The following is a 23,024-nucleotide window of genomic DNA, read 5'->3' on the forward strand; positions in this document are numbered from 1 at the left end:
TGAATTGTAGCTCCCCAGTGCCAGCAGCACTTGTGCAGCCCAAGACCATGACACTCCCACCACCATGCTTGACTGTAGGCAAGACGCACTTGTCTTTGTACTCCTCATCTGGTTGCCACCACACACGCTTGGCACCATATGAACCAAATAAGTTTATCTTGGTCTCATCAGACCACAGGACATGGTTCCATAATCCATGTCCTTAGTCTGCTTGTCTTGCACAAGAAAGCCTGCAAACTGCTTGCTGATCATCTTTAGAAGAGGCTTCCTTCTGGGACGACAGCCATGCAGACCAATGTGATGCAGTGTGCAGCGTATGATCTGAGCACTGACAGGCTGACCCCCACACTTTCAACGTCTGCAGCAATGCTGGCAGCACTCATACGTCTATTTCCCAAAGACAACCTCTGGATATGACGCTGAGCACGTGCACTCAGCTTCTTTGGTCGACCATGACGAAGCCTGTTCTGAGTGAAACTTGCCCTGTTAAACTGCTGTATGGTCTTGGCCACCATGCTGCATCTCAGTTTCAGAGTCTTGGCAATCTTCTTATAGCCTATGCCATCTTTATGTAGAGCAACAATTCTTTTTTTCAGATCCTCAAAGAGTTCATAAGGTGCCATGTTGAACTTCTAGAGACCAGTATGAGGGAGTGAGAGCAATAACACCAAATTTAACACACCTGCTCCCCATTCATGCCTGAGACCTTGTAACACTAACGAGTCACATGACACTGGGGAGGGAAAATGGCTAATTGGGCCCAATTTTGTCATTGTTACTTAGGGGTGTACTCACTTTTGTTGCCAGCGGTTTAGACATTAATGGCTGTGTGTTGAGTTATTTTGAGAGGACAGCAAATTTACACTGTTTTACAAGCTGTACACTCACTACTTTACATTGTAACAAAGTGTAATTTCTTCAGTATTGTCACATGAAAAGGTATAATAAAAATATTTACAAAAATGTGAGGGGTGTACTCACTTTTGTGAGATACTGTATGTGGTGGCTGGGGTTAGTGTTTTTTCAAGCTATGTTCACTTTCAGCAATTGCAGACAAATACCTGTTCATCTAGCCAGAAATGCAGTGTCCTTGTCACTTCCTGTGAGCTAGACAGAAAACAAAACAATCTTATCTGTTTTATGTAAACTACTAATCCCCCTATGTAATGGAGATGAACAAAGGTAGACCTGTTTGAAGTCTAACATGGGTGGTAACCATGGTGCCCTTATAGACATAGTGGGCTGAAAGCTTAGCCACTCAGGGACAAAAATGGTTATTGCTCAGTGAATATAAAAGGAAAAAGCCTGAAGTAAATAAAACTATTTCAACCACTACATCCACAGACCTGTAGACTTCAATATATAGCATTTTTGTTCTTGGATTAAAATGAGTAATAATAGTGGTAAAGAATAGGTGAAAAAAGAGCCTAGCACTTTATTTACTTTCTAAAAACATAAATATAAAACCTTCTTGTGGGACTTTTTATATTTTCAGTACTAAAAAAATGGAACTTGGAGGGAATCTATTTTTGTATAAAAGTGAGAAAAACCCAAAGGGGCAACTCTGCGCTAAGAACAATACAAATTGTGAATAAGAATTATCGTCAGCAAAACTAATAAATAATATTGCCAAAAAGAAAAGCTAATGAATAATATTGTCCAAAAAGGAAAAGCAGCCAGCATGCAAACTTCAAACAAATTGTAAAAAGTGCAATACAGCGCTAGAATAAATATGATCAGAGAAATTATTGTGAAAAACAAAAAAGAAAGTGAAAAAAGAAAAAACTAAAGCAAAGTCCCATCACATAAAAAAAAAAAAAAAATCCATGAGTGTCTTTAAAGTCCATCCATGAAAAATAGAATATATATACAATTTTCACACACAATAGGCGTAGTGCATCCGGCTCCGCACACCCAAAGTAAAATAATAATCTGCTTACCAGATGGCAATGACTGCTATGGCAGTCTCAGCCCAGCATAGGGATTTAGTGGTTTTCCCCAAAACCTAGGTGGTGATTGAAGCGTCCAAGGGATGATTCCTAATGTCGCCAGCTAATGGATCGTGTTGCTCAAAAATATAAAAGAGAAGCTCCCATAGTGTAATATGTCAAATATACAAATTAGTTTAATAAAGGATAAGTATTGCACTTACAATATAGTAGTTCAAATATCAGCGAATCATACAATGTGGATATATGGAAGTCACAGTGTCTCCACGAGCCTCACTCTACTTCCTGGATCAAAACAAACAAGCCATCCACCGCCCCGAAAGGAAAAAAGTAAAGACGTCACCGTCGAAGGCTCCACCATACGCGTTTCGTCATCAATAGGACGTGGCCTGGGGATTCGCCAGGTCTAGAATTAGAATCTATTTTTGTGCCTAGAGCTGTATAAAGAAAATATGTACAAATGTATGTTTCATGTAACCTTTAACAAGCTAATTTTAAATATAGGTGGTGTGATTGGATACCAAAATGTAAAATGATCTGTTGCCTTTTGAAATATTTACAGTATCTCACAAGTGAGTACACCCCTCACATTTTTGTAAATATTTTATTATATCTTTTCATGTGACAACACTGAAGAAATGACACTTTGCTACAATGTAAACTAGTGAGTGTACAGCTTGTATAACTGTGTAAATTTGTTGTCTCCTCAAAATAACTCAACACACAGTCATTAATGTCTAAACTACTGGCAACAAAAGTGAGTACACCCCTAAGTGAAAATTTCCAAATTGGGCCCAAAGTGTCAATATTTTTTGTGGCCACCATTATTTTCCAGCACTGCCTTAACCCTCTTGGGCATGGAGTTCACCAGAGCTTCACAGGTTGCCACTGGAGTCCTCTTCCACTTCTCCATGACAACATCACGGAGCTAGTGGATGTTGGAGACCTTTCGCTCCTCCACCTTCCGTTTGAGGATGACCCACAGATGCTCAATAGGTTTTAGGTCTGGAGACATGTTGGCCAGTCCATCACCTTTACCCTCAGCTTCTTTAGCAAGGCAGCGGTTGTCTTGGAGGTGTGCTTGGGGTCCTTATCGTGTTGGCATACTACCCTGTGACCCAGTCTCCAAACGGAGGGGATCATGCTCTGCTTCAGTATGTCACAGTACATGTTGGTCACCATGCGTGACTGTACGCAAGACACATTTGTCTTTGTAATCCTCACCTGGTTGCCGCAACACACGCTTGACACCATCTGAACCAAATACATTTCTTAGTCTCATCAGCCCACAAGACATGGTTGAAGTAATCCATGTTCTTAGTCTGCTTGTCTTCAGCAAACAGTTTGCAGGCTTTCTTGTGCATCATCTTTAGAAGAGGCTTCCTTCTGGGACGACAGCCATGCAGACCATTTTGATGCAGTGTGCGGCATATGTTCTGAGCACTGACAGGCTGACCCACCCCTTCAATCTCTGCAGCAATGCTGGCAGCACTCCTACATCTATTTCCGAAAGACAACCTCTGCAAATGACGCTGAGCACGTGCACTCACCCTCTTTGTTCGACCACGAGGAGGCCTGTTCTGAGTGGAACCTGCCCTGTTAAACCGCTGTATGGTCTTGGCCACCGTGCTGCAGCTCAGTATCAGGGTCTTGGCAATCTTCTTATAGCCTAGGCCAGTGATGGCGAACCTTGGCACCCCAGATGATTTGGAACTACATTTCCCATGATACTCATGCACTCTGCAGTGTAGTTGAGCATCATGGGATATGTAGGTCCAAAATATCTGAGGTGCCAAGGTTCGCCATCACTGGCCTAGGCCATCTTTATGTAGAGCAACAATTTTTTTTTTTTTTTTTCAGATCTTCAGAGAGATATTTACCAAGAGGTGCCATGTTGAACTTCCAGTGACCAGTATGAGAGAGTCAGAGCGATGACACCCCTGCTCCCCATTCACATCTGAGACCTTGTAACGCGAACCTGTCACATGACATCGGGGAGGAAAAATGGCTAATTGGACCCAATTTGGACATTTTCACTTAGGGGTGTACTTTTGTTACCAGCGGTTTAGACGTTAATGGTGTTGAGTTATTTTGAGGGGACAGCAAATTTACACTGTTATACAAGCTGTACACTCACTACTTTACATTGTAGCAAAGTGTAATTTCTTCAGTGTTGTCACATGAAAAGATATAATAAAATAATTTACAAAAATGTGAGGGGTGTACTCAGTGAGATACTGTATCTGTTTAACCACTTCAGCCCCGGAAGGATTTACCCCCTAATGACCAGGTCATTTTTTTGCGATATGGCATTGCATCGCTTTAACTGACGATTGTGCGGTCATGCGACGTTCTACACAAACAAACAAAATTTATGTCCTTTCAAGCGTTTTTGTCCTGCGGCGCACCAAAAAGATCTAACATTTTTCAGTCTCTGTGGGATGAGAGCAGGGGGGGGGGGGGGGCCCTGGGATGAGAGCAGAGAGAGGGGGGGGGCCCTGGGATGAGAGCAGAGAGAGGGGGGGCCCTGGGATGAGAGCAGAGAGAGGGGGGGGCCCTGGGATGAGAGCAGAGAGAGGGGGGGGCCCTGGGATGAGAGCAGAGAGAGGGGGGGCCCTGGGATGAGAGCAGAGAGAGAGGGGGGGGGCCCTGGGATGAGAGCAGAGAGAGAGGGGGGGGCCCTGGGATGAGAGCAGAGAGAGAGGGGGGGGGCCCTGGGATGAGAGCAGAGAGAGGGGGGGGGCCCTGGGATGAGAGCAGAGAGAGGGGGGGGCCTGGGATGAGAGCAGAGAGAGAGGGGGGGGCCTGGGATGAGAGCAGAGAGAGGGGGGGGCCCTGGGATGAGAGCAGAGAGAGGGGGGGGCCCTGGGATGAGAGCAGAGAGAGGGGGGGGCCCTGGGATGAGAGCAGAGAGGGGGGGGGGCCCTGGGATGAGAGCAGAGAGAGGGGGGGGCCCTGGGATGAGAGCAGAGAGAGGGGGGGGGCCCTGGGATGAGAGCAGAGAGAGGGGGGGGCCCTGGGATGAGAGCAGAGAGAGGGGGGGGCCCTTGGATGAGAGCAGAGAGAGGGGGGGGGCCCTGGGATGAGAGCAGAGAGAGGGAGGGGCCCTGGGATGAGAGCAGAGAGAGGGGGGAGGGGCCCTGGGATGAGAGCAGAGAGAGGGGGGGGGGCCCTGGGATGAGAGCAGAGAGAGGGGGGGGCCCTGGGATGAGAGCAGAGAGAGGGGGGGGGCCCTTGGATGAGAGCAGAGAGAGGGGGGGGGCCCTGGGATGAGAGCAGAGAGAGGGGGGGGGCCCTTGGATGAGAGCAGAGAGAGGGGGGGGGCCCTGGGATGAGAGCAGAGAGAGGGAGGGGCCCTGGGATGAGAGCAGAGAGAGGGGGGAGGGGCCCTGGGATGAGAGCAGAGAGAGGGGGGGCGGGCCCTGGGATGAGAGCATAGAGAGGGGGGGCGGGCCCTGGGATGAGAGCATAGAGAGGGGGGGCGGGCCCTGGGATGAGAGCATAGAGAGGGGGGGCGGGCCCTGGGATGAGAGCATAGAGAGGGGGGGCGGGCCCTGGGATGAGAGCATAGAGAGGGGGGGCGGGCCCTGGGATGAGAGCATAGAGAGGGGGGGCGGGCCCTGGGATGAGAGCATAGAGAGGGGGGGCGGGCCCTGGGATGAGAGCATAGAGAGGGGGGGCGGGCCCTGGGATGAGAGCATAGAGAGGGGGGGCGGGCCCTGGGATGAGAGCAGAGAGGGGCTTTTCCTGTTTACACTGTGATCAGCTGTGATTCACAGCCCCCCCAAGCACAAAATATCGTGGCACACAGTTTGAGAATCACTGGTTTAAAGGATAAGGTCACCTTTTCTGGCAGAAGTTCACTTTTCATAGTAAATAGAAGCATTTCTGGTCCAGCCACCTCAATGTGGTTTTCTCTCACCTTATCCACAGGAGGTTTAGAAATCTTGTCAATTTATTAGAATCTGAAAGCCTTTTAACCGGTTCTGGACCGGCTCACATCTTTTTACGGGGGCAGAATGGCTCCCCTGTGTGAAACCCTGTATGGGGTTCCTTTAACCACTTAAAGACCAGCCTCGTTTTGGAACTTAGGTGTTTACATGTTTAAAACAGTTTTTTTTTAATAGAAAATTACTTTGAACCCCCAAACATTTATATATATATATTTTTTTTTCTAACACCCTAGAGAATAAAATGGCGGTCATTGCAATACTTTTTTTCACACCGTATTTGCGCAGAGGTCTTACAAGCGCACTTTTTTTGGAAAAAAATCACTCTTTTGAATAAAATAAGACAACAGTAAAGTTAGCCCAATTCTTTTTTTATACTGTGAAAGGTGTTACACCGAGTAAATTGATAACCAACATGTCACGCTTCAAAATTGCGCCCGCTCGTGGAATGGTGTTAAACTTTTTACCCTCAAATCTCCATAGGCGAGGTTTAAAAAATTCTACAGGTTGCATGTTTTGTGTTACAGAGGAGGTCTAGGGCTAGAATTATTGCTCTCGCTCTAACGATCGCGGCGATACCTCACATGATTTTTTTTTTTTTTTTTTAATATTTGGGTCACTTTTATTCCTATTACAAGGAATGTAAACAATGTAAAAAAAAAAAAAAAAAAATGTCATTTGAAAAAATGTGACTTTAAGACGTATAGGCGGAAGTGACGTTTTGACGTCATGGAGATGGGTGGGCGCCATCTTCCCCTCACTCGTCTCCATGTACAGCTAGGGAACAGATGCGATCTCCGTCGCCGACGGCTCCGGTAAGCGGCGGAGGGCACCGGATCGCGGCGGGAAGGGGAGGGCCTCTCTTCCGCCACCGATAAAAGTTATCTCGCGGCGAATCCGCCGCAGAGACCACTTTTATCTTGTAGCCGGGATTACCGGGGTTATGGCAGCTAGCTGTTGCCATAACAACGATATCCGTCCTCAAAAAAGGGACGTACATCGGCGTGCGGCGGTCGGCAAGTGGTTAAGAGTCACCAGAGGCCACGCATGCGCGCCTGCTGCACAGCGGGGGACCCGATGCGCACGTGGCTGGCGATTGCGAGCGCCAGCACAGGGATTTGTGTGTGTAAATGCACAAATCTCTGTGCTGTCAGAGAGGAGACATGTTGTTTGTTCCTAGTAAGTAGGAACAGCAAAATATCACTGAGGGAACACACATTTAACCCCTTGATCGCCTCCTAGTGTTAACCCTTTCCCTACCAGTGTCATTTACACAGTAATCAGTGCATTTTTATAGCACTGATTGCTGTATAAATGTCAGTGGTCCCAAAAATGTGTCAGAAGCGTTCGATCTGTCTGCCGTAATACTGCTTAAAAATCACAGATCACCGCCATTACTAGTTAAAAAAATAAATAAATAAATAAAAATGCCATAAATCTTTCCCATAGTTTGTAGACGGTATAACTTTTGCGCAAACCAACCAATATACACTTATTGCATGTGTTTTTGTTTTTTTTTTTTTTTTGTTTTTTTTTTAGTTCTACCAGAAGTATGTAGAAGAATATATATTGGCCTAAACTGATGAAGAAATGAATTTTTAAAAAATATTTTAGGGATATTTAATAAAGCAAAAAGTATATATTTTTTTTTTCAAAATTGTCGCTATTTTTTTTGTATATAGCACAAAAAAATAAAAACCACAGAGGTGATCAAATAGCACCAAATGAAAGCTCTATTTGTGGGACAAAAAGGCCATAACTTTCGCTTGGGTACAGCATTGCATGACTGCGCAATTACCAGTTAAAGCGACTCAGTGCCAAATTGCTCTGGTCAGTAAGGGGGTAAAACCTTTCGGTAAAAATTCAATCACTTCCTGCAGATTCTCTCAGCATTCACTTCCTGTTAGGTCATCTCCCAGAAGATCACTTGTTGCATCACAGAAGATGGTGTGATAGGGTCCTTCATTACAATACCACCTTCCATCCACTCCCTGTACAATCTCCTTTTTAAATCTCACATCAGCTATGTAGTACAAGGGCCTTCCTGATTTGATACAAATTGAATGGATTGTTCAGGTGTGTGCTCCTTTTCCATAGTTCTGGTAAATCTACATAGGAGGGAGTGGACGGAGACACATCTCCGTAGCGAAAACTTACATTCCCTACATGTGTGGGTTTTTTTGTTTTGTTTATTTTTGGCGTGGTTTCACTTGTCACGCATAGGGCAGCCCATTCACTTGATGACAACTTAACACACACAACAATCTCCCCAGGGAAGCGCCACAACTTTTTTTTTTTGGAGCAGAGCATGGTGCATTACCACAGTTTTTGGTGCATTTGCTGCACTTGGGGAGCCTTTAAAGAGGAAGTTAAATCAGCCCCTCAAACATACCTCCCAACATTTTGAGATGGGAAGGGACATCTAACAACTGTATGTAGGCATAGGATACGCCCCCTGCCATTTCCCCTTAAAGGGGAAATTAACCAAAAAAAAGGTTCATTAAATGCACAAGGACTTTTTTTTTCCCACCATTTATTCCTTTATATTGGCTGTTGAAATTTACAAATGCAGCAACTTAGAAATTGGATGAAGGTTTAGCACTGGAAAACACTTTTTGAAAGATAAAAAGTGCATTTTATATACAACTATATAGATCAGACCAAAATGAGGTGGAATGAGGGACAGAGGGACAGTCCCTCCAAATCAGGGACAGTTGGGAGCTATGCCTCCAAATGCTCCTTCTTAATCCAGTCTAATAAAGCTTTCCATAACATTCTGCATTCTTTCCCCCTAGGGATGTTTTTACTTTTTTTGGGATGATTTGTAATTCCTATTTCCTGGTTGCAGCCAGCGCCATCTTGGCTCCTGTCTTCTGAGTCTGAAGTAATAAGAGCCAAAAATCACAAAGCGTACCACGCTGTCAAAAAAACAAAAAAAAACAAAAACGTGAAAAAGCGGCCAACACGACAATGTAAGTAAAAATGGTCAAAAAAAGGAGGGGGAGTGCAGCGCTATAAACAAATAAATACCAAGAATGTAATTGTCGACAATGATGTCACAATAAAAGAAGTGAAATAATATGTGAACAGTGACCTAAATATAGAGTAAATAAAGTGACATATGACCAGTATAAAGATCAACAAAAATAAATGTCCATATGTGATGAAAAGGGACCACATATAATGGTGAATCGACGATCATCGGGATTTCTTGCTGGTCCACAGTTATTTGTCTCTTTTTCAAGCGCTTGTATTCCTATTGGCAAATGTGGCAAATGCCCTACCTTTGTTTCTGTTTGTCCCTGCTGTAACCTCGCACATGCTCAGTAATGTTGTAGCCAAGCCATGTTTTCATTATCGATTAGTATAGCAATAATATCCCACATATCGAAGCATAGAGAGATGAGCAAGCTTTGCAACACATTTATTGATCGTTTAATATGATTTTGACACAATCTACTTGATGAAGCTGATCTCCTTGCTCCTGTGTCCTATGCAAAGTGCTGATGTTTACACCCCCTGGGATGTAGCAAGTCACATGGGGTGTTTCAGGAACTTGTGAATAGCACTGTAATCTTGCGGGATCTTGGAGCCGTGCCGCACAGAGGAGATTGCATATGAATGAATGGACTGTCGGTTCATATACCCACAATGGAAAAGAAAAAAGTTAACAGCGCTCTCTCTCGAGACAACCCAATCCATACACCAGGTCCACTGACAGGTGCCGAGGCTCGATGTATCCCAACACACTCCAATGCAACAATAGTAAGAAGAGCCGGCAGACTTGAATTCCTTGAAGTGTCGTTTATTGGCACATCAGAGTGACAAAACATTAATGCTGATTGCATATACCCACAATGAGCGTGCCTTAAATCGGGCAAAATATGCGCATAAGTCTCTGACATCATGAAAAGGAAAAAGACACATTACACCCAAATGGAGCAGGTTTGAAAATATTCATACACAGCAATTTGTACAGTGCATATCACTGATTTAAATGGGGAAAAGTTATCTGGGTGAGTTTACAACCAACATGTAATGACAACACAAGCACGATGCACATTTGCAGCGTTTTTAAAACACATGGCAAAGCATGCATTTTTCTGTGTGGTATGCTGTGAGTTTTAAAACACAGGTGTGAATGGAGCCTCTCTGTTCTTGTGTAAACGCTCCAATTTCCCTTTCAGGCCCCATTTACACCTAGAGTAATGGGAGCGCATGCTTTTTGGCTTGTTTTTCCAGTGACACACACAGGGCAGCCCGCTGATCTCAGTGGGCTGCGCTACACGTGGCAAAGTAGCTCATAAGACATTTTGGCATGGTGCAAGTTACGCTTTTTTTACTGTGTTTTGTCACCTGTTTTTTCATGTGGCAAAATGTTTATTTGCTTCTGTCTGTGCTGTTAACACTTAAAGTGGTTGTTAAGCCACTCTAAGGCTGGGTTCACACTATTGCGAATTAGATGCATGTTTCCCTGCATTCCACTTCGCATAGCAGGAGATTGTGACCGGCTCTCTATGGAGCCAGTTCACACATCGCAGCAGCTCCAGTGCGAATAGCACAGGAGTCCTGTGCATCTTTTGGTCCGTTTCAGGTCCAAATCCAGCCCAAAACTCGGGCTGAAATCGGACCTGAAACGGTGAATGGAGATGCATCAGACTCCTGCTGTGAGCTGCTGCGTACTCCAGTGTCAACCCAGCCTGACAGTTATACACCATCAGCGCTGTCTCCTATTGCAGTGTCCCCCATTGCAGTGTCCCCCTGTGTGTGTTTTATAAAAAGAAATGCTGTCAATACCTAATTTTAGAGCGGCGATCACATGACTGGCCGGCTCTTTCCTTTCCTCCTCTGACAGATGCAGTGGGCTGGGCCGAGATTCTCCCGCTGACGTCAGTCGGAAGCGAAGGAGGAGAGAGCCGGTCGGTCATGTGATCATGGATCGCCGCTCTGAAATGAGGTATTTACAGCTTTTTTTTAAATCACACACGGGGGGGAAACTGCAATAGGAGACAGCGCTGATGGTGTATAATTGAGTTATTCGAGCAGCAGGGGCGGGCACTGTCACTAGCTGAAAGGCAGGGAGGGGGGGCAGGACAGAGGAGACAGTGCAGGGCTACGGAAGATGGAGGCGCGTAAACTGACCGCGGTGTCAGGGCTCTGCAGCCATGATACACCGTGGTCAGTTGACATAGGGGAGGGTAGAAACTGGCAGGATCAGCCAGGTATTTCAGGTGTTAGAGGGCCAAATGACATAGAACAAGCACTGTGCTGTTGTTCATGTTTTAACCACTTCCCGCCCAGCATATGGCAGAATGACAGAGGCTCTTTACCATGTGATCAGCCGTGTCCAATCACAGCTGATCAGTGTAAACAGGAAAAGCTGTGTATCGGCTTTTCCTCTGCTCGCGCTGATAGGGTGAGTAGAGGAGAGCCGATTGGCTGCTCTCCTGATGGGGGTCTGCACTGATCCCCCCCCACACCCATGGCCAGTAAGGATGTCCACCCATGGCCACTAGAGCCCAACAGGGATGGCAAACTGTGCCCATCTGTGATGCCTGCCTGCGCCTCTGATCAGTGCTGCATATCAGTGCCACCTCATCAGTGCCTGTCAGTGCAGCCTCGTCAGTGCCCATCAGTGAAGGAGAAAACTTATTTACAAAGTTTTGTAACAGAAACGAAGAACTTCTTTTTCTTTTTCAAAACTTTTGTTTTTTTATTTTGTAGCGCAAAAAATAAAAACTCCCAAAGGTGATCAAATACCACCAAATGAAAGCCTGTATTGAAGTGGTTAAAGGAGCAGGATCCATTTTTTGGGGGGGTTAACAAATGCTTTAATAAAACTGAAAGCACAACTAGGTAATTTTAGGTGTATAAATGTGGCCATACACTATGCAGCCTGTTTTTAACCATTTCAGCCCCTGAAGAATTTACCCTTTCCTGACCAGAGCACTTTTTGTGATTCATCACTGCGTTATGTTAACTGACAATTGCGCGGTCGTGCGACGTACTGTAAAAATAACTGGCAGTGAAGGGGTTAACACTAGGGGGCGGTGAAGGGGTAAACTATGTTCCCTGGGAGGTGATTCTAACTGAAGGGGGAGGTACTAACTACAGGAAGTGACAGATCGTGGTTCCTAGCTAATAGGAGGACACACCATCTATCCACCATCTATCCAATGTCTATCCAATCACTCTGTATGCAATCAGACAGACACTTGCACTACATCGGGGGTTTCTCATGGGCTGCATTGCGTGCGGCCCCAGGGAGTTTAGCATGCAGCCTGAGCCCGTCTGAAGGGGCGCTGGGGAAGTCAGGCAAATGCACTTGTGTGGAAATGCCAGGGATGCTGTGAAAACTTAATAGATGGGTGTGTGTGCTAATGAGGTCAGCTGGTAAACTCCTGTCTATGTCTTACTGGGGTTGTTGATTGCCGTGTACAGACCGGCAGCACGGGGCATCAAGCCCGCCATGTGCAACAGGGTCTGGAGGGGCGACCATGGTATAAGAAGTTAGTTCACCATTTTATTTTTTGAGAAAACAGGTGAACTTACCTGGTAAGCCCCGGGCCAACTGTGCACCTAGAGCCGCTGGCCAATAAGCCTGGAACAACTGTATTCATTTTGAAATAAAGGACTGTAATATTAGGTTGTAAAACTAATGCTCTGGTTTCTAATACATTTATGCATGTTAAAGAGGCAAATGCCAGTGACCATATTTACCCTTGGGCCATTTTCTTAGCCTGATCACTTTCTAAGCGCAAAGTTTGACAGAAACAGTGAAATACTCTGAATTAAAAGAGTGTCTTTTATACAACTGTTAGGCTTCTTAGCACTGACAAAATATGTAAACAGCCTTGTTCCAAGGCCCTGGCATCTCCAAGAATTAAGTGAAGTACTTTTACAGCAGTTCTTGTAAACAGAGCTGTACAAACAAGCCCTTCTCCCTTCAACTTGTGTATACTGATACAATCTCCTTGGGAGGAGTTCTAAACCACCAATGAGCAATTCTCCCCAGTAAACAGAAAGTCCCCCACATGTGCTTGCAACCACAAAAAAAAAAAAAAAAAAAGGCCCTAAAGAAGCAACAGTGGACTGACTAAAACCATTGAAAACGTACGTCCTTTCTTACTCGCACCAGATGTTTTGAAATTGCTTTTCTTGATGCACCAAAATGCAACATATTTTAAAGGATCTATACACATCAAAATACTGCACTGCAGCATATTGGAATAGGAGGAGACTCTTCAAAAATGCATCATGTCTAAAATACATGTTAACCTATGTATTTAAAGTAACCACAACCTCTACAAAAAAAAGCCCACCGATAAAATAAGCCTTTATTGGCTTATCTTTCCAGTAGCCTATGATACTTCTCTCCCCAGCTGCAGCAGCTGAGGATTGGAGAAGTGGTGGCTTTTCCTTACAAGGGCCACAGGAAAAGTCAGCAAACAAATCCTTTTACAAGACCCTAAAGGCAGCATTTAGATGCCATCCATACACTCTCCCACCTCCCTGATCATCCGAAGGGGCAGAGGAGGTGGGGGTGGGGGGTGGGGGGATGCATCACGTGTTCTCAGACATTTCTGTTTTTTTAAGCTAGTCAAATGCACATGTATGTCTTTAGTTCTGCTTGCCATGTTTGGCAGCCTTGAGACATTCCTGGTGGAAAATTGGGGCTGCAAGGATTACAGGAGACAATGGCCTCTTTTTGGCTTCTCTTGTAAGTGAGCATGTTACTTTGTTTTATATGAACAAAATACATGTTCACCTTAAAGAATATCAGTTTGTTGGGTCACTGCAAGCCGAGACCAGTACCCGGGGGCAGGAAGGAAGAATCTCTTCACAAGGGCAAAGAAATAAATTAAAAATACACTGGACATTCTAGTCACTTTTTTCGGGTTGACTCCTCCTTTAAAAGCGTAGACTTACAGAATGTCATCTTGTTATAGGATTCACTTATTGTTCCAGGCCAGTAACTCACTAGGTACAAAACCAAACATAAGGATGATTTAAAGTTTTTGTAGATGTGACCTTAAAGAGACCCTGCCTCCGGATTGATCCGAAAAAAAAAAAAACATATTTTATACATGTTATTTACCTGTAAAAGCTTCCCTTGTGTATCCACTCAAAAGCAAAGAGACTGCTGCTGATGCTGCCATCTTGAATGTGATGTCATCAGCAGACTCTGCCATCACTCCTTACTGCTTTACATATGTAGTCTAGGGAAAGAAGGGGGTGTACTTCTGGCTGGTCAGAGATCAAATAGTTTTTGGGCCAGTATTGAAGGGCTTTGGGCTTCTGTCAAGGGCATCATTTTGACAATCATTTGAGACGCTATGGAGAAAATTCATAGTTCATTGACAGGTGCATTTGACCTGCTTCAAACAGGTTTTGCATTCTTGTAGATGTGTATGAGAATTCAAAGCCCATTTAAAAGGGAACAAAAGCTTAAACATGGCAACACCGGCCCTTTTCTTCTTGTTGACAGTTATTTCTAACCGGACTGCATTTTTTGTCCTTTCTCAATTTTCCATATACATTTGCAACTTGAATGAGAACAAGGAAGAAGGGTGTTAGCCATGTGACTGCTTCTGTCCAAGCAATTCAAATGAAAAACCATGGAGGGTCCCTGCAATATGGAGGACAGAGAGATCTCCTCATTCTCAAGAGACAGCTCTCATTCTCATGAGACATCTACTCAAAATATGAGCAACTTTATATGTCCTCCCCCATTCACCAGACAGGTTCATCAATCATTAACTACACATCTCCTTATTATAGAACCCCATGCTATATTTTAGCATACAAAACGCATCTATGTGGACCAGTAGATAAGCCCTTATACTGTTCAGTACATCTTGTACTGGTTGCATTAAAAAAATAAAATAAAAAGGAAGAAGAAACTCGGTTCACCAGCTACGAGACTGTTTTTTATGTAGAGAACAAACATAAAAATCTGTTCCCCCTTCCTGAATATGGATATCACCGCTGAAATATATCAGATGCTACTGGTCTAGAGAGAACGGAAGACATACAACCAGCCTACAAGCAAAACCAAGGATATTTCAAGTACAACAGTGATCTGATCAAAGAGATACAGGCTGTTTAATGCTAATTATCCAGCCATGTATGATAAAAAAAATCTCAACATCAAAGCCACATATTGTAGAATATGGTAGTAAACCTTGGAGGAATAATTATGCAGTGTACTGGTAGCACCATCTCTTGGGTAAGAAAACAGCTAGAATCATTAAAGAGGAACTGCAGTCTGCTCACATAATTTGTAATAAAACATCTTTGCCATTCTGAAGCTTCCCTCCAACCATATTTGCATATTATTTTATATATACTGTGATTCTGTATGTGCCTAATGTGCTGCAGATATCTCCCTCCACCAAGTCTGGCCGCAGCCATTTTAACTATGGGCAGCTGAAGCTGCTGCCTGTTCACCTTCTGGATTTACACAGAGGCACGCCTCCAGCTCTGAAGCTCTTATTGGCCTTTGTATGACTCGCTCCCCTAGAGCTGCACGATTCTGGCCAAAATGAGAATCATGATTTTTTTGCTTAGAATAAAGATCACTATTCTCGCGGCTTAAAATCTTTCACATTATACAAAAAAAAAATAAATATTGGACTAACTTTACTGGTTTTTAATTACGTGCACTTTATTACTACTAGGTTCGAAGATTATATGTCACTTTCATCACTTGCACTTTATATATCAGAACGTAGCCATGTTTATTGGTTGTTTACACCATTGTTTGATCAGAATTTAGGATTGATCTTATACGTGTCCACTTTCTATTTATTTTGGTTCTTACAACATCTTCTATACATCACTGTTATTTTAGTTACTACTCAGAGCGCAACACCACTTATTGATTTTTTTATCCCATAGCTTTATTGAACTTTCCAAAATTTACAAAACAATGCCAGTCAGTTATACTGTAAGCACCCATAAAACAAACTCACATAGTAAGGGGCCTGTCCTTACCATTGTTGCCAGACAGGAATTAGACTGACCTCAATTTAACTTGAAGGTATAGCCCATAAAGCAACATCAATTGCTGGCAAGGTCAAATCTACCAATAACAAAACATCACAATGGGCAGTAAGGAGGGTGGGGGGCTCTAACTATTGTAACAGCTGAATCTCCTCAGAGCAGTTGGATGTGCCTCAGCCTTTATCTAGATTTCAGGCTCCACCCAGTCACCTCAGGTCTTTGTAGCCAACCCTAAAGGGATAGAGAGAGAATGTGTGTGTGTGTGTGTGTATATATATATATATATATATATATATATATATATATATATATATATAGAGATAGAGATAGAGATAGAGATAGAGATAGAGATAGAGATAGAGATAGAGATAGAGATAGATAGATATATATATATATATATATATATATATATATATATAGATCTATCTCTATCTATAGATAGATCTATATATATATATATATATATATATATATATAGATCTATATATATATATATATATATATATATATAGATCTATATATGAATGAGAGAGAGAGATCTATATATTTATTGAGCTTCACGATTCTGGCCAAAATGAGAATCACGTTTTTTTTGCTTGGAATAAAAAACACGGTTCTCGCGATGTAAAATCTTTCACATTATACAAAAAAAAAAAAAAAAAAAAAGGGCTTACTTTACTGGTTATTATTTTTTTTTTTTTTATTAAAGTAGTTTTTTCCAAAAAAAATTGCATTTGAAAGACCGCTGCGCAAATACAGTGTGACATAAAATATTGCAACAACCACCATTTTATTCTCTAGGGTGTCTACTAAATAAATATATATAATGTTTGGGGGTTCTAAGTAATTTTCTAGCAAAAAAAAAAAAAAAAAATGATATTAACTTGAAACCAAGAAATGTCAGAAACAGGTTTAGTATTTAAGTGGTTAAACTTTTTTCACATACACACAAAGTCTAACAATGTTTATACTTAGTTCAACTGATAAAGAATGTTTTGATCCATGGCAGACTGCCCAGTTTTTCTTTTGATGGCTGTGGCTTCAGAAGAGCAGAGAGAATTCTTTGCATAGAAAGAATCCTGAAACACTTTAGTCAAGATAGCACTAACGATTCTTGACGATTAATCGTGCAACTCTAATATACATATATTATATATAAACACACACACACATATATATAGATACCCATCAGACTTAAAAGATCGCGCCTTTTTTTTTTTCTCTCTTTCTCTAAAATCCAGTACCTCTATGCACCAATATACCATTAATGTACCTCAGTTGCAGAAAAATAAAAGATTTCTTGGATTTTGAGAACAAGGCCTTACTTTTACCCCTTGCTATATTTCTTAGAAAGCTTCAGAGACTCCCTGGTTCAGAGACAGAGAAACCAGGGTGGATATTCTTCTTCTTAATGCTCACAGTGACAATCGCTCATTAGTAAACACAGCTACGTGAATGTGCTGACCGATGAGGAATGCTTCACATTTCATGAGCAAGTTTGATGAATACTCACTCTGGGGCTGTATTTTATGGTGTATGGACCGCTACACTGGCAGCGCGGGACATCACAGATATCTCATGCCTGCAGCCACCTGATGTCAGCGTGAGAGGTTCCTCAAACTTGAAAATTTTGTAAGATTGCCATGGTTTCCTTTTGAGTTAATACATACACTATAAGCCAACTCAGTGGCTGTGCTACCTGCTCCTGTCTCCATAGGCATGTACAGGAATGCATGATCTACTTGGCTGGGTGTGTCTATGGTCAAAACTGCTGGTAGGTATCTCTGCAGTCCTGACCTCAACCCGATAGAATGCCTTTGGGATGAATTAGAGCAAGGACTTCTCGTCCAAAGGCATTCTATCGGGTTGAGGTCAGGACTGCAGAGATACCTACCAGCAGTTTTGACCATAGACACACCCAGCCAAGTAGATCATGCATTCCTGTACATGCCTATGGAGACAGGAGCAGGTAGCACAGCCACTGAGTTGGCTTATAGTGTATGGAAGAATGGTCAAACATTTTCATAGACACACTTCTAAACCTTGTGGACAGCCTTCCCAGAAGAGTTGAACTGCAAACAGCGGGCCAATTCAATATTGAACCCTACAGACTAATGCCCTGTACACACGGTCGGATTTTCCGATGGAAAATGTGTGATAGGACCTTGTTGTCGGAAATTCTGACCGTTTGTAGGCTCCATCGGACATTTTCCATCGGATTTTCCGACACACAAAGTTTGAGAGCAGGGTATAAAATTTTCCGACAACAAAATCAGTTGTCGGAAATTCCGATCGTGTGTACACAAATCCGACGGACAAAGTGCCACACATGCTCAGAATAAATAAAGAGATGAAAGCTATTGGCCACTGCCCCATTTATAGTCCCGACGTACGTGATTTACGTCACCGCGTTTAGAACGATCGGATTTTCCAACAACTTTGTGTGACCGTGTGTATGCAAGACACGTTTGAGCTAACATCCGTCTGGGATGCCATTAAAGTTCATGTGCGTGTAAAGGCAGGCGTCCCAATACTTTTTGACAATATAGTGTATGTTGGCCATAGTTGGGCTGATTTGAGATGAGGTGACAAATGTTCGAATAATATTCAGTGAACACAAACGGTGATGCAGCATTTAAAGTACAAAAACTACTACGACCTACATCATGGAACATATTGATCAAGATTATTAACTTGCTGGAAAATAATTACTGAAAGCAATTTAAGTTTTTTAAATTATCTGATTGTCTCATTTTAGTATGGTTGCGTTTTTGGTTGAATAGCATTGGCAGTTCACCATGGTCAGTGTTTATTAGCTTTTGTTCACTTTTAGCAAGTTTTGCATTCCCATACAACTCTATAGGACGTCCAAAAGGAAGTCAGCTGCAGGCCTCTTGCACCATCAATGAATTCTGAATGTTCTAAGGAGTGTCTCAAACAGATGTCAAAATGATGCCATTGAAGCATGCCAAATGCCAGCTGACACAGGCCTTACAGGAAACCTGTCAAAAGCAAAATGTGTGTGCCCAATACTTGGCCTTGCAGATCCTCCTATTTATGGCTAGTTTCTGAAACTGGCTGTTTTGAAAATACGATTCTCAACAATATCTAATAAGGGGTCAAAGTAATGGCGTGAATTGGTTTTGCTGATATGTTATCTTCTACCAATTAATATGTAGTGTGAATTTCGAAGGCCTGATGCACATTGGGTGCTTAACCTCGATGTGGGAGTCTCTGGAGTTTAAGTGCAGGCGGAAGACACAGGTTCACCTTCCAGCCCTGCTAACAGAAGCCTGTAAAACGGAGAGCTGCTGCAGCTGGAAAAGTGCTGTCAACGTTTAGGACAGTATGTGCCCAGGGGCAAAAGCTGTGTAATACTGTTTTCATTCCGGGCATTCATCTCTGGGTACATACTGCCCTAAACAATAGTGGCACTCAGTCCACCATCCAGCCCCAGCAGCTGTCGGGCTATCATAGAGTTTTACAAGCTGTTGGCAGAGGGGCTGGATGGTGCACCCGTGCCTTCCGCCTACACCTAAACACTGGTCTCATGTGCCAGGGCTAAAGGCCCGTTGTGCATGGGGCCTAAGACTACTTTTAATAAAATGTCATAACCATAATTTGGCAATGGCAAACCACAACTCTCCCCTTGTGTTTGGCCCACGGTTTCAAAACCTCCATGTTGCCTTTAGTAAAGGTAACCACATTACAGGTCTTCTGAGAGACTTGACTTCAGACAGTGTGAAAACTAAAAAACACTGACTGCATCCAAACGTTCAGGGCATTTTGAAAATATATTCTTTGGTGAACAGCAGTTCATTAGTTCCTTTGCTTCCTAGATAACTAGTCAGTGAAATTTTGGATGTTTATTAGTTTGCTGAGCTGCAGAATGTTTGTGTGTTTCTAGGAAACATTCTATGTTGTGGTTTCATAGGAGAGCAGCAGATGTGTGTATATTATACCCCTTGACCTGTCCTGCAACTCTAAACAATGGCTGTTTTCTTTGCTGGGTGCCCTGCAGAGTTAAATGCTTTAAGGGTTTATATATGTTGGGGAAATTTCTTTTCACTTAAAGTGGAAATTCACTCTCTCAGTCAACATTGGCTATTTTTAATCCTTCTGCTGGCATTCGTAAATAGGAAGGTATATCATAATTGTTTTAAAAATTTTCTTCCTGGCTTCTTCCCCTAGGCAAATGATGTCATACATTCCAGGAGCCTTCAGGAAGGGAGGAGGAGTTTTCTCAGCTAAGCACACCCTTCTTCCTCCTGCATCCCTGAGCTAAGGGCAGATGAATTCTAGGAAGAAAATGCTACATGAATAATTTGCCCTTGCTCATGGTTGCCACGGCCAGAAATGCTGAGGGGGGGGTTTCAAAAGTGATTTATCAGCATAATAAAGCATGGAGACATGGGTGGATGGGAGAGTTTCTTTGAATATTAAAAATGAATAGTGTTTTTGGTTTGTGGGGGTTTAGTTGCAGTGTAGTTCCACTTTAAGTACAGTAAACGCCACAGGAAATTAGAGAAATCACAAAAAAATTGCCCTCTTAGGGTTTGTTTATGCCATTTCGTTGTAGTCCTGTACATTACCTGCGTTGGTGTGCTATAGAGCCAGTTCTTTTGAATGGCATGCCAACACACCTGTATTGCAGTGCACTGTATAATATAGTAAAACATTGTGTTTGCCATTCGTTTTGGATCCATTGTGTATTTGGCAGCCCATTCAAATAATGCCTTAATGCACAACATAACGTGCCTTAACCACATTGCAGCGGTGGGCCCTTAGACTTTTGTAATTAGAACAGTGTCCCCACACTGTTAACAATGGACACCACTACAAATATCAAGGGCATAAATAAAAATTTGATTGAGCAGAAAAGGGTCAGATACTCCATCTAAAACTACATAAAAATGTTTTGGCTATGAATACACATGCACTAATAAACCATAATATGACCATTCAGCTAATGTTGAGTAGGTCTCCCTTTTTGCCACTAAAACAGCCCTGACTCATCGAAGCATGGATGCCACTAGACCTCTGAAGGTATGCTGTGGTATCTGGTACCAAGCCGTCAGTAGCTGATCCTAAGTCCTGTAAGTTGCAAGGTAAGGCCTCCATGGATTGGACTGTTTTTTTTTCCTGAAAATTCCCCTGATGCTCGATTGGATTAAGATCTGGAGAATTTGGAGGCCAAGTTTCATATGGTCTCATACCATTCCTGAACCATTTTTACAGTGTGGTAGGGTGCATTATCTTGCTGATAGTGGCCACTGCCATCAGGGAATACCATTTCCATGAAGGGGTGTACTTGGTCAGCAACAATGTTTAGGTAGTTGGTGTGTGTAGTAACATCCACAGGACAGGACCAACGGTTTCCCAGCAGAACATTGCCCAAAGCATCACACTGTCTGCACCAGCTTGCCTTCTTCTCATGCTGTATCCTGGTGCCATCTCTTCCCCCTAATAAGCAACATACCCGCACCTGGCCATACACATGATGTAAAAGAAAACATTATTCATTAGACTAGGCCACCTACTTTCATTGCTCCATGGTCCAGTTCTGATTCTCACATGCCCATTGTAGATGCTTTTGGCTTTGGACACAGGTCAGCATGGGCACTTTGACCTGTCTGCGTTTTTGCAGCCCTATGTGCACCAAACTGCAATGCCCCCTTTTTTTTTTTTTTCAACTTTCAACACAACTTCAGGGACAGCATGTTTACTTGCAGCTTAATACATTCTATTGACTTCCAGATACCATTGTAACAAGATATATCAATGTCTTCACTTAACCTGTCAGTGGCCATAAAGTTATGGTTGATTGTATATTTCCAATATTTATAAACCCATGATCTGTAAACGTGTTGAGGATTACCTCAATTTCCGCAAGTTTTAATGCAATTTCCAGAGGTTGCAGCTCACTTTAATTTGGCTAATTTTGCATCTCTACACACAACTGTGCAAATACACATCCACCAACACTAACTAGCTCAGGTTAACTGAGGAATTAACTACTTGCCGCCCCCGCTATAGCCGAAAGACGGCTGCAGCGTGGGCCTTAATTGCCGGGAGGGCATCCATGGATGTCCTCCCGAGCAAGCGCTGTCTGTGCGACCTGCTCTGTGATCACCGAGTCTAAGACTTGGCTGATCACAGATCCGAGTAAGGGGTCGATCCTGGCTCCTTACCACGTGATCACCTGTCAACCAATGACTACTGATCACGTGATGTAAACAGAGGCTTGGTAATCGGTGCTCACTTGCCAGCGTGAGGGGAAAAAAAATCGATCACCGGCTTCTGTCAGAGGGACATCGGTCCCTCACTCAGAAGGCCGCGGCTGTGCCCACCAGTGTCACCTGCCAGTGCCCACTGTGCCGCCTATCAGTACCTACCAGTGCCCACAGTGCCACCTACCAGTGCCACCCACCAGTGCTGCCAATCAATGCCCATCAGTGTCTAATAATCAGTGCCACAGATCAGTGCTGCCCATCGGTGTCCACCTACCAGTACCAATCATCAGTGCCACCCATCAGTGCCACTTCTTAGTGCCGCCCCATCAGTGCAGCTGATCAGTGCCCATCAGTGCAGCCCCATCAGCACACATCAATGAAGGAGAAAAATTACCTGTTTGCAAAAGTTTATAACAAAATATGGAAATGTTTTTTTTTTTTTTTTTTTTTTCAAAATTTCGGTCCCTTTTTGTTTTATTTAGCAAAAAATAAACCCAGCAGCAATTTAATACCACCAAAAGAAAGCTCTATCTGTGTGAAAAAAATGATAAAAAATTCATTTGGGTAAACCTGTAGCATGACCGCGCAATTGTCATTCAAAGAGTGACAGCGCTGAAAATTGGTCTGGGCAGGAAGGGGGTTTAAGTGGCCAGTAAGCAAGTGGTTAAACTGATGCAAACACAAGGATATACAAACTCCATACAGACGGTATCTTTTGAAATTGATCCCAGCATTTCAGGTTACTAATGTTGCCAAGCCACGGAGCACTTGATACTTTTGCTCAACTGCACTTAACTGCTTCAGCCCTGGAAGATTTTACCCCCTTCCTGACCAGAGCACTTTTTGCGATTCACACTGCGTCGCCTTAACTGACAATTGCGCGGTCG

At 43.3% G+C, this 23,024-nt stretch overlaps 1 protein-coding gene across 4 annotated transcripts in view; it reads left to right on the forward strand.

The window, feature by feature from the left end:
* Window positions 1-23,024, forward strand: part of CSNK1E (casein kinase 1 epsilon) — a 98,559-nt gene that overhangs the window by 16,625 nt on the left and 58,910 nt on the right. The window contains exon 2 of one of the 4 annotated variants that reach the window (XM_073592587.1): window positions 10,755-10,856. The exons of the other annotated variants lie outside the window; for them this stretch is intronic. The gene's annotated coding sequence lies outside the window, so the exon portion shown is untranslated. The remainder of the gene's footprint in view (window positions 1-10,754; window positions 10,857-23,024) is intronic. 4 annotated transcript variants of the gene reach the window in all.

Source organism: Aquarana catesbeiana, linkage group LG07 (genome assembly GCF_042186555.1).
Source record: "Aquarana catesbeiana isolate 2022-GZ linkage group LG07, ASM4218655v1, whole genome shotgun sequence".
NCBI lineage: Eukaryota > Metazoa > Chordata > Amphibia > Anura > Ranidae > Aquarana > Aquarana catesbeiana.